Source organism: Oreochromis niloticus, linkage group LG23, assembly GCF_001858045.2.
Source record: "Oreochromis niloticus isolate F11D_XX linkage group LG23, O_niloticus_UMD_NMBU, whole genome shotgun sequence".
Lineage (NCBI taxonomy): Eukaryota > Metazoa > Chordata > Actinopteri > Cichliformes > Cichlidae > Oreochromis > Oreochromis niloticus.
In genome coordinates, this window is record NC_031986.2 from 1,540,953 (window position 1) to 1,553,876 (window position 12,924).

Sequence of the window (12,924 nt, forward strand, 5' to 3'; positions counted from 1 at the left end):
TACTCTGGATGTCTGGGGCCTGGATCTCCTCCATACCTGCTTCATGCCCTGGGGGACGGGGCCATGGCTCCCCACACTCCCTAGCAGATCATTACATGGAGAAACCTTTTGAATACAAGAGTGCTGATCCACACAGGTGTGCACACAGGTGCTCACAGACACAAACTACACCTTTCTTGGCTGCTACCTCAAAGCACACTGTGCGCTGTCGATCTTGCGTGCTGCACAATAACATGTAATATTTAGTATCTACTGTTATCTACTGTTAGCTAGTTTATTGTGATGGTGTTGTATTTATTATGTTGCTCTTTTTTGTTTGTTTTCTCTCCTTTTTTCTTCTCTCGACACGTGATCCAGGTGTTTTTTTGTTTGTTTGTTTGTTTATTTTTCTTCCCCCCTTTCTCACTATCTGTTCTCCCCTCTATTTTTCTTTCTCTCCCTCTTTCTTTCATTTTTTCTCCCTGTCCTATGCCCCAGTCACGTCTGTCCCGTCTGTAACAACTGAAAATAAAATAAAATAAATATATAATTATAATAAAGGTCAATAAAACGAACCAATATGGCAAGGCCATGATCCACTTGGTAAAGTAAATCCGCTTGGCATCTTTCTTAGCCTTCAGACAACAATTCTGATGGCTAACGATCCAAACGGGACAGGTAAAAAAAAAAAAAAAAAAAAAAATCTGAAATGATTCCAATAAATCATTCAGGCTTAAAAGGGATCAGGTACGGCACACTCTGCATAAAAATGGATCAGTTTGGTCATCTGTCTGCGATCCAACTTGCCCGTTTTTGCCATTTCAGTTTCTCTTCTTGCAAAGTGACTAAACGTGACTTTGCAGTACCACATGGAGGCCATTTTCACAAGTACATAAATGTGCTTCACTTCAACAGTCAAGCATATGTCTTTATCTAATGGGGAAGGCTTTAGGACCCAGGGGACCCAAGGGAGGCTATAAAAGAGGAAGTAGCAGCAGGTGCTCTTCTGTCATTTGCACTGACGAGTGGCTGTGAACAATGGTTGTGTGAGTAGGTGAAGAGCCTGAGAAGTTTTGTCTTCTACACAAATGGTTGTTTTAAACCTCTACAGCAGAGGTTCGAGGTACAGGCTGTTTGTCTTTTAATGCGTTTTTTAAATTCGTTGAAATGTATTTTATTGTATTTTATGTTTTTAGTAGTGATTTTAGAAGACAAGGCAGGTGTGCAGCAAACACAGTTGTCTGCTGGAGGTATGTTAACTTAATATATTTGACATTAAAAAAAAGGTATATTTATGCACTACAATCTAATTTATATTGTAATCTAATTTATATTGTGAATTTGTCACCGTTTTTCCTCCTCCTTTTGTTGCGTTTTTCTCCCAAGTTGGTTTTAGAGTAGGGTCACCTTTTAAAACTGTTTTTATGCCGGGTTTGTTTTTATTTCTACTGGGCTGGTGCAATATTAGTCGGGCAATGTGCAATCCCTTAGGGGAATTAGGTCTTTTAGAGGGGCTCCGTGTGGATTTGCAGTGAATAAGTTTTATTAAGAGTGATTTTAGTGCCACCGATTATTGCCTGAACTAAAACACTTAGTGCATGCGATAAGTGTTCTGTTGGGCTCGTATTTATTTGGGGTGGATTTGTTTCTTTTAAAGCAACGAGCATCTGGGACCACTGGGGGAGAGCAAGCCCTCAGGTGATAGTTGCATTGCTGGCAGGTTGCACCAATAAGACTATATTGTGGTCGTTAGTGACCTTTTCCATTTTGATGTTTTAGGCCTTTTGCAAACCCTTTGTTTTCTTTTAAAATAATAAATTTTAACATATCTGACTGATATCGACCCTCTTGTCCCGTTTATTCTGGGCTCGTTCCTGTAAGAGCTCTGGGCCTGAAAGTTTGCACGAGTAGTATAGAGGCCTGTTACGGGTCCGAAATTGAGGATGAGAGTAAAACAATGATGGTCCAGAAGAGGTGGTTCAAACAATTGATTTTAATGAATGCACGCAGCGTGGAGAGGTGCAAACTGCAAAGCAGTTGTACATCTCTACCCAAAATACACTCTAGATTGCTTTTATAACATCAGGGTATTGTAACGCCCCTTCTTGCGTTTACAAGCACATAATTTGCATGTACAGAACATTCATGTATTTTAAGAATTAACTGCAACATAGAGGTTCCTCCTTGTGGCATACTCTTAAGAATATGGTGATGATCTAAGGCCTTTGAGGTCACCATGGGCTGGACATCCTTCCGTCACCTGTAACTAGGCAAACTCAAATGCAACAAGAAGCTGAATACATTCAGGCCTTTGCTCAGCTACTTTTTTACTGTAACAATATACTCAGCATATGAGTTATGATATATATATATATTTAACTCAATCATTTTAAAGTAGTTATAACTGCACCTGTAATAAAATGTTAATATTTGATTATGATAACCCCTATAATATAAATTATAACATAATGCCAGCAGCTTCAATAAACACTTCGATGAAATGATAATTAATGCAATGATAAGATGATGGTTATGTAAAATAATCCCTGTAATTCCACAGGCCCTTAGCAGTTACTCGGTGGCTTTTACTCGCTACATTATTTGGCGTTGTCGACAAGATCCAGGTCATATCAGTTACAGTGTTTAGTTTTTATTTTGGTGTGGCCCTGTTTATTTTAGTAAGAGTGTTAGAGGAGAGGAGGAAAAACAGTGACATCTTCTAGGGAGGGGGAGCCAACAGTTGGGCTGCCCGCGGGGATAATAAACCTCCTTCGCCGACCCTATGGACGACGTACAGGCCCTTTGGAGCAGCTGCAGCAGCTAAAAGCAGCAAATGAACAGTTGAGAGACCAATTACAGGAACGTTCTCCTGTGAGTGGTCCAGTGCCAGATCCAGTGCCGGGTCCATCTACTGTGCCATCAAATATGAACCCAATGAATGAAGCTACAAATGTGTGTTACGTTTATGCACCTTGGGAGCGTAAATGCCCAAGGTTTACTGATAAATTGTCAGTAGACTTGTTAACTGTTGACCAGTGGGTTGAAGAAGTATGTAGATGCCTGGACATTCGTCCTATGTCAAGAGCAGCACAGTGATGTTTGTGATGGACTATCTTGATGGCAGTGCTAAATCTGAGGTCTGTTTTCATTCGAGTACCAGTAGAGACACTCCTGACAAGATTTTTGATATTTTAGTTGAGAACTATAGCTGCACTCAGTCATATGTAGCTGCCCAGCTACAGTTCTTCCAGCGCACCCAGCGAGAAGGGGAATCTCTGCGAGATTACGCTCATGCCCTTAAATCTTTAATGGACACTGTAATCTGTAAGACACCAGGTGGTATTCCAAATTCTGATATATTGCTAAGGGACCAGTTTACTGAACATGTCCATGATGATATGCTGCGCAGAGAGTTGAAACAGCGGGTCCTTCAAACACCAGACATGTCCTTTCTTGCCCTACGCAGTATTGCCCTTAAGTGGGCTGATGTAGGTAGGCAGGGAGGGAAAACTAGGTCCCGAGCCTATTCTTGTGATACGAACTGTCAGGTAGTAGAAGGAGTTAATGCAGAGATGCATGCAGTCACCGCTAGGCCTAATGATGACATTCTACAGATAAAAGAGTGCCTTTGTAAACAACAGGTTCAATTGGATACGCTCATGAAGCAAATGTCTGTCCATTTTTCACAGCCCTCTCAGACTGGACTAATCCCAACCCCTCCTACAACTAGGCCTTTTCGTTTCCAGGCAGATGGAAAGCCAATTTGCCATCGGTGTGGTAGGGCTGGTCATATTGCCAGGTTCTGTAGGGTAAAACATCCAGCTATAAAGAATAGTGGTGGGTCTCATGCTGATGCACATGTACAAAGTCAGGTTGTGGAACAAGGGCCTGAGTCTCAGCAATCGGGAAACTAGGTCCCTCTGGTGCAGAGAGCCAGGCATCAGAAACAGGGTTCACAGGCTCCGCTGAAGTTGTTATGGAAGATCCCTCTCGATTAATTGGGAATTGTCCAGTGGTGGAAATAGAAATGGGGGGTGTTATAGTTCCCTGCCTTTTGGATACGGGGTCCATGGTCACCACTATTCGAGAGAGTTTCTTTGAGAAGCACTTCGGTCACAGGGGGTGGGGCATTTAAAGAAACTTCAATGGTTACGCCTTAGGGCAGCTAATGGATTGAAAATCCCTTATATAGGCTACATGGAGCTTGATGTGACTGTTTTTGGTGGCACCCTGTCAAAAATGGGCATGTTAGTGGTGGAGGACCCTCCAGATGGGAGTGTTCAGCAGCCACAGAGTGTGCCTGGCCTCTTGGGGATGAATATCATTAGCCGTTGTTACCATCTACTCTTTGAGCAGTTTGGCCCTCGTCTGTTTGAATCTCCTGCCCTTGAAAATGCCAGTAAGACGTGGAAAGAGACACTTCACAAGTGTCAGTGCATTGAGGCTTTGAATACATCCGGGTATTTAGGTAAAGCAAAAGTCCACGGTCGAGCTGTTTGTGTCCCTGCTGGTTCGTTGAAATGGATACGTACTAGCTGCCCCTCTGCTGCTAACATTAACCTTCCATCAGTGCTCCTGGAGCCCATAGCGACAGGTAATCCCCTTCCAGGGGGCATCTTGGTTTCCCCGGCCCTCCTTTCTGTTGAACAGGGTGTTGTTGACATTCCAGTGGTTAATGTGGGAAATGAGGATGTTTGGTTACCGCCCTGTACACAATTAGGTGAATTGCATGTGGTTGACCCTCCATCATCAGGGGACTCTGTCATCATTGAAGAGTCTGATGATCCCACGATGCAGATAATGATGCACGAAGTGACTGTACAGGCACATCTGCCCCTTGATTTTTCCGAGCTCTCATGTCCTAACTTGTCCAATGAACAGTCGCAACAGGGAGTGTCACTTTTGCAGAAGCATTGCTCAGTTTTCAGCCATGGGGAGTGAGATTTAGGATGTACCACATTGGTGGAACATGAGATCCCTTTAATGGATGATGCCCCAGTGCGACAGCGGTATTGCCAACTTCCACCCTCTCAGTATGAACAAGTAAAAGCCCATATCAAAGATTTGTTGGATCGGGGGGTAGTGCGTTCAAGCAGTAGCCCTTATTCTTCTCCGATTGTGGTGGTTTTCAAAAAAATGGAGAGATTAGGCTGTGTGTTGATTACAGTTTGCTTAATGCCAAGACACGGAAAGATGATTATCCATTACCCCGTATTGAGGAGTCATTAGATGCCCTGACGGGAGCACAGTGGTTCTCTACCTTGGACCTTGCAAGTGGGTATAATCAAGTACCAGTGGCCGAGAAGGACAAAGCAAAGACTGCTTTCTGTACCCCTTCTGGTCTTTTCGAATTTAATTGAATGCCATTTGGGCTCTGTAATGCCCCTAGCACCTTTCAGAGGCTAATGGAGTGGATTTTTGGGGATCAAAGTTTCCAGTCCCTTTTATTGTACCTGGATGATATTGTTTTCAACCTCCTTTGAGCAGCATCTGGAGCGTCTTGACTTGGTCTTAACACGCCTCAAAGAGCACAATCTAAAGTTGAAGCTGGAGAAGTGTCACTTTTTCCAGCCGGAGGCTCAATACCTCGGGCATGTGATATCTGCTTCTGGGGTGGCGACTGACCCTTCTAAGATTAGTGCAGTGGCTGAGTGGGCACGACCAACTACTTGTACAGAGCTACAGTCATTTTTGGGATTTGCCTCATACTATCGGCATTTTGTTAAAGGTTTTGGCAAGTATGCTGCCCCGCTCCACCGGCTAGTGGGCGAGTTGGGAGGTACCAAGAAGAAACGTAGAAGTGGTGCCAGTGGGGCAATGTGTCACCTTTGGAGTGAGGAATGTGAGAATGCATTCCAAACACTAAAAAGGCTGCTGGTTAGTGCCCCAGTATTGGCATATGCAGATTTTGCTAAACCTTTTGTCCTTGAGATAGATGCTAGCCAGGCAGGTTTAGGGGCAGTTTTATCTCAGGAGCAAGAAGGAAAGAGGCGGCCAGTTGCTTTTGCTAGCCGGGGCCTGCGACCTAGTGAAAGGAATATGTCCAATTATAGCTCTAGAAAGTTGGAATTCTTGGCACTAAAATGGGCTGTCACTCAAAAATTCTGTGAATATTTGTTGGGAAATAAGTTTGTTGTGTTCACAGATAACAATCCCCTTAGCTATTTCCAGACTACTAAATTGGGAGCCGTAGAGCAGCGATGGGCTTCAGAACTAGCTGTGTTCAACTTTGAGATTAAATAAAATGGTAAATGGACTGGTTCTTATATAGCGCTTTTCTACTCTTCTGAGCACTCAAAGCGCTTTACACAACTTGTGCATTCACCCATTCACACGCATTCGCACAAGCACATTTGTCTAAGTGCTTCTTTTAGCTAACATTCACACACATTCATACTCCGATGGATGCATCGGAGAGCAATTTGGGGTTAGTATCTTGCCCAAGGATATTTGGCATGCAGACTAGGGGAAGCCAGGAATTGAACCACCAACCTTCCGATCAGTAGGTGACCTGCTCTACCACCTGAGCTACAGCCACCCACAGAATCAAGTTGAAGGAAGGTGTATTGTATCGTCAAATATAGGCCAGGTCCCAGCAATCGCAACGCTGATGCATTGTCACGGCAACTGCATCCACAGAGTCCATCTGGCCTGCTTCCAGGGTTGAAGGTTCCACAGGAAGTGCAAGATCAGACAGATGTAGGTCAACTGGGAAATGCTGTTGCCGCTACGTGTAGAGCCATAGCTGCGTTTCCATCCCAACCTAAAGCTGATCTAATATCCCTTCAAGCTGCTGACCCGGTAACTGGCCCCTTTTCACAGTATTGGGAAAGGGGGAGGCTGCCTACCAAGCAGAAAATGGGTAATGTAAGTAAGGGAGTGAGAAAGTTGGTGCAACAGTGAAATGGCCTGCATTTGTATAGCGCTTTTCTAGTCCATAGGACCCCAAAGCGCTTTACACTACATTCAGTCATTCACCCATTCACACACACATTCACACACTGGCGAATAGCAAGCTACATTGTAGCCACAGCTGCCCTGGGGCGCACTGACAGAGGCGAGGCTGCCGGACACAGGCGCCACCGGGCCCTCTGACCACCACCAGTAGGCAAACATGGGGTTAGTATCTTGCCCAAGGATATTTGGCATGCAGCCAGGATGCAGCCTGGGATCGAACCACCGACCTTCTGATTAGTGGCTGACCTGCTCTGCCACCTGAGCCACAGCCACCCACAGAATCAAGTTGAAGGAAGGTGTATTGTATCGTCAAGTTCAGACACCTGGTGATGGCCAAGTTCTGTTTCAACTGTTGCTACCCCAGTGATTGCAAACAGAGGTCCTGAGAAGTTTACATGATGATCGTGGGCATCAAGGCATTGGACGCACTACCAGCCTGGTGAGAGAAAGGTGTTTTTGGCCCTTTATGGCACGTGACATTGAGAAATATTGTCAGGAGTGCGATCGTTGTGTCTTGGCAAAGGCTGTGAAACCAAAAGTTCGCACATTCAGGGGGGGACTGGTTGCTTCTGAACCCCTGGAAGTCATTGCTATTGATTTCAGTGTTTTGGACAAGTCTAGTGATGGGTGGGAGAATGTACTTGTGGTTACCGACATATTTTCAAAGTTCTCTCAAGCATACCCTACAGTAGATCAACGGGTGAGTACTTGCCACAGGTATTGTATGCTTACAATACCACAGAACATCAGTCCACCGGCTTTTCACCTTACGAGCTGATGTTTGGTCAGAAGCCCCAGTTGCCCGTTGACTTCTTATTGAGGGCCTCCCAGTCGGAACCTGTGTCTAGATCTGCACAGGAGTGGGTTGAGGAGCATCAACAACGTCTAAGTTCAGTTTATGTGCATGTGAAAGAACAACTCCAGCAAGCTGCAGAGAGGAGAAATAAACATGTTCAGCCAACAGTTACTTCCCTTCTCTCCCCAGGTACTCTGGTTTATCGGAAAAGTCATCCTTTAGGCCGCCATAAGATCCACGATGCCTGGGATCCTGTGGTGTATGTTGTTGTGCAGAGTATGGACAAAGAAGGCAGGGTTTACAAAATACGCCCTAGAGATCGTTCAGGTCCAGAAAAGAACTTAAATCGGGCAGAGTTGAGAGTAATGCCCTCAGGTATTGTAGCACCTGCTCCAGAAGAATATCCTCTCTCTGACCCAGGGCTGGTAGTTGAGTCACCCCGGCAGTCAACATTAGACACACTAGATGATGACAGTGAGGTTGATGGAGTTGTGCTCGCCCTTGTTCCAAACCCACCCCAAGATCAGCCACCCTCGGTATCTGTTCCAGAGCCCATTAGGGAAACTAGGAGCATAGAATCCAGTAACATAAACCCTGTGTCCATAGATCCAGAACAGGCAGAGGAAAGTGGGATTGATAATAGGGAGAATGTTTTAGCACCGGACTCAGGAAGAGTTCAGGGGAAGCCTAAAAGAAGTACAGCCGGAAAGCATTCAAACCCCTTTAATGTCCCACGGTCAGTAAATCAGACTGCTGCTTTTCTCACTAGCGATTCACAGAGCTCTCTTGTCCATAATGTTTTGCCCCAAAATGTATTTAGGCCCTGGCAGTAAGTGGTCACCGGGACGGTGACCTTTCAAAGGGGGCAATTGTAATGGGGAAGGCTTTAGGACCCAGGGGACCCAAGGGAGGGTATAAAAGAGGAAGTAGCAGCAGGTGCTCTTCTTCTGTCATTTGCACTGACGAGTGGCTGTGAACAATGGTTGTGTGAGTAGGTGAAGAGCCTGAGAAGTTTTGTCTTCTACACAAACGGTTGTTTTAAACCTCTACAGCAGAGGTTCGAGGTACAGGCTGTTTGTCTTTTAGTGCGTTTTTTTAAATTCGTTGAAATGTATTTGATGTTTATTGTATTTTATGTTGTATTGTTTGTTTTTATTTCTACTGGGCTGGTGCAATATTAGTCGGGCAATGTGCAATCCCTGAGCTGGGCTCTTACCTTAGGGGAATTAGGTCTTTTAGAGGGGCTCCGTGTGGATTTACAGTGAATAAGTTTTATTAAGAGTGATTTTAGTGCCACCGATTATTGCCTGAACTAAAACACTTAGTGCATGCGATAAGTGTTCTGTTGGGCTCGTATTTATTTGGGGTGGATTTGTTTCTTTTAAAGCAACGAGCATCAGGGACCACCAGGGTAGAGCAAGCCCTCAGGTGATAATTGCATTGCTGGCAGGTTGCACCAATAAGACTATATTGTGGTCGTTAGTGACCTTTTCCATTTTGATGTTTTAGGCCTTTTGCAAACCCTTTGTTTCCTTTTAAAATAATAAATTTTAACATATCTGACTGATATCGACCCACGTACTTCCGGCGCCCCCCGTGTGCGGCAGCCTGTTACAGCAGCTCTGCTCATTCTGAGTTTCTTTCTTATCTTTTTCTTCTCGTAATTTTTTATAACTAACGTATTAGTAATTAGTCTCTGCAACCATGTTCTACCGTTTTGTGCTAGTTCTGGTCGTTTTTCTTGTCTGGGGGACCCAGATCAGGGATCCTTTGTTTACAGTAAGGATCAGCTGTTAGCGCTGCGTCCCACAGTGGTACTGCCGGCGGACAGACCCGACATTCCCAGCGAGCTGAGGAGGAAAAGACGGGGGTGTCGTACCGAGAAGGAGACGTTATCGACCATCTCTTCCTTCTGTAATTATTGGAAATGTACGATCTTTGCCCAATAAGATGGATGAGCTCACGTCGCTAACCTGGTCACAGAGGGAGTACCGGCAATGTAGCATCATGATGCTAACGGAGTCGTGGCTAACACCGCTAACTCCGGACACGAGCGTGACACTACCGGGATTCCAGCTGCTGCGAGCGGACAGGACGAGAGACAGCGGTAAGAGGAAAGGAGGGGGACTGGCAGTGTTTGTGAATGACAGATGGTGTAACCCTGGGCACATTACTGTGAAAGAACAACTCTGCAGCAGAGACATTGAGCTGTTAGCCATTAGCATGCGTCCGTACTACCTGCCCCGGGAATTCTCGCATGTTATCGCGATAACAGCGTATGTCCCCCCCTCGGCCAACGCGGATGCAGCCTGTGACTCTCTCCACTCTGTGGTCAGCAGACTGCAAACACAATCTCCGAGAGCCCTCCTCATAATATCAGGGGACTTCAATCATGCCTCACTGGACTCCACACTGCCCACCTTCACCCAGTATGTGACCTGCCCAACCAGAGACAATAAAACACTGGACTTACTGTATGCCAATGCAGAAGAGGCATACAGTTCATCACCTCTCCCTCCCCTGGGCAGATCTGATCATAACCTGGTGCACCTTGTCCCTGTGTATGAGCCCTTAGTGCGCAGGGAGCCACCAGCCACCCGCACAGTGCAGAGATGGTCGGAGGAGAGCGAGGAGGCTCTTAAGGATTGTTTTGAGTCGACTGTGTGGGAGGTGATCTGTGACGACCAGGAGGACATCAACAGCCTTACTACATGCATTACTGACTATATTAATTTCTGTGTGGATAACACCGTACCTACCAGGACTGTACGGTGTTTCTCCAACAACAAACCTTGGATTACTCCAGAAATTAAAGCTGTCCTCAAGCAGAAGAGGAGGGCCTTCAAATCCAAAGACAAAGAGGAGTTGAAAAGGGTGCAGAGAGAGTTGAGGGGACTGATAAGGAATGGGAAGGATAGCTACAGGCAAAAGATGGAGAACCAGCTTCAGCAAAACAACGTTGGTGAAGTCTGGAGAGGCCTCAGAACCATCTCAGGCCACAAACATCAGAACTCTCTGCCTGGGAGGGATGTGAGGTGGGCAAATGAACTGAATCATTTCTTCAACAGATTTGATTCAGCCATGAGGCAGTCTCTCAATCAGCTGCAGACTCACCCACCCCCACTGCTGCTGTTCCACCTGACACTTCACACCTCCTCTATTCACCCTGCTCACTCCTCCCAACCCCCAACAACAGCATCCAATACACACTCAACACAAGGCTCCAGCCTGTCTCTCTCAACCACCCAGGTTAGGAGGGAACTGAGGAGGATTAAAGCCAAGAAGGCAGCGGGCCCAGATGGCATCAGCTCAAGGGTCGTCAGGTCCTGTGCGGACCAACTGTGTGGGGTGATGGAGCACCTCTTCAACCTGAGCCTGAGGCTGGGAAGAGTCCCACAGCTCTGGAAAACCTCCTGTGTTGTTCCAGTGCCAAAGACTTCACGCCCCAAGGACCTCAACAGCTACAGGCCGGTGGCTCTGACATCCCACCTGATGAAGACCCTGGAGCGGTTGGTCCTGGCTCAGCTTCGGCGCCTTGTGAGCTCATCACTGGACCCACTTCAGTTTGCCTACCAGCCTGGCATTGGAGCGGATGATGCCGTCATTCACCACCTACATCGTTCCCTCGCTCACCTGGAGACCGCTGGGAGCACTGTGAGAATCATGTTCTTTGATTTCTCCAGTGCCTTCAAGACTATTCTTCCCTCGGTTCTGAAGGACAAGCTGGAGAACTCTGGAGTGGACCATCACCTCACTACCTGGATTTTGGACTACCTCACCGACCGACCACAGTATGTGAGGACTCAGGGCTGTGTGTCGGACAGGGTCGTCTGCAGTACGGGGGCCCCACAGGGAACGGTTCTGGCTCCGTTCCTCTTCACCATCTACACTGCAGACTTCTCCCACAACTCCACCCAGTGCTTCCTGCAGAAGTTCTCTGATGACTCTGCAATAGTCGGCCTCATCACTGATGGGGACGACAAGGAGTACAGAGGACTGACTCAGGTCTTTGTGGACTGGTGCCAGCTGAACTACCTCCAGATCAATGCCAGTAAAACCAAGGAGCTGGTGGTAGACTTCCGCAGGCACAAACATCCTCCACTGCAACCACTGAACATCCAAGGTATGGACATTGAGGCTGTGGACAGCTACAGGTACCTTGGTGTTCATCTGAACAGCAAACTGGACTGGACTCATAACTCAGACGCCCTCTACAGGAAAGGGCAGAGCAGGCTGTACCTGCTGCGGAGACTCAGGTCGTTTGGAGTGGAGGGCCCACTCCTGAAGACCTTCTATGACTCTGTGGTGGCCTCAGCCATCTTTTATGGTGTGGTCTGCTGGGGTGGCAGCATCTCTGCTGAGGACAGGAAGAGACTGAACAGGCTGATCCGAAGGGCCAGCTCTGTTCTAGGATGCCCTCTGGACCCAGTGGAGGTGGTGAGTGACAGGAGAATGGTGGCTAAGCTGTCATCCCTGTTGGACAACATCTCCCACCCCATGCAGGAGACTGTGACAGCACTGAGCAGCTCCTTCAGTGGCTGCAGCACCCACGGTGTGGGACGGAGAGATTTCGCAGGTCTTTCCTCCCCACTGCTGTCAGACTCCACAACAAAGACTTTAACTGATCAAACACACACATCCACACATGTGCAATAACACTAATGTGCAATAATCTTTTCTGGCATCGTTGTATTTTTACTCAATTGTATATAGCATTTGTATTCTATTTTTATCTTATTGTATATTTTATTCTATTTTATTCTACTGTATATAGTATTTTATTTTATTCTATTCTGTACAGTTGTGTACTGTATTTATTCTTATTGTATTTTATTCTAATTTTTGCTTCATAACTTTTGCACTGTCCACTTCCTGCCGTGACAAAACAAATTTCCCACATGTGGGACTAATAAAGGTTATTTTATCTTATCTTATCTTGTCCCGTTTATTCTGGGCTCGTTCCTGTAAGAGCTCTGGGCCTGAAAGTTTGCACAAGTAGTATAGAGGCCCTTAGCGGTTACTCGGTGGCTTTTACTCGCTACATTTAGAGATGAGGGACGCATCCTGCCATGTGGCTGCATTTGTCCCTAACCATCGGGAACCCTCACGTTAACTTTTATCGAGTGGAAAAAAGTTAGCGTTCATCCTCCAGCTTCACTGTGTTTATGTTATGCTAACATAGCTGTATTGCT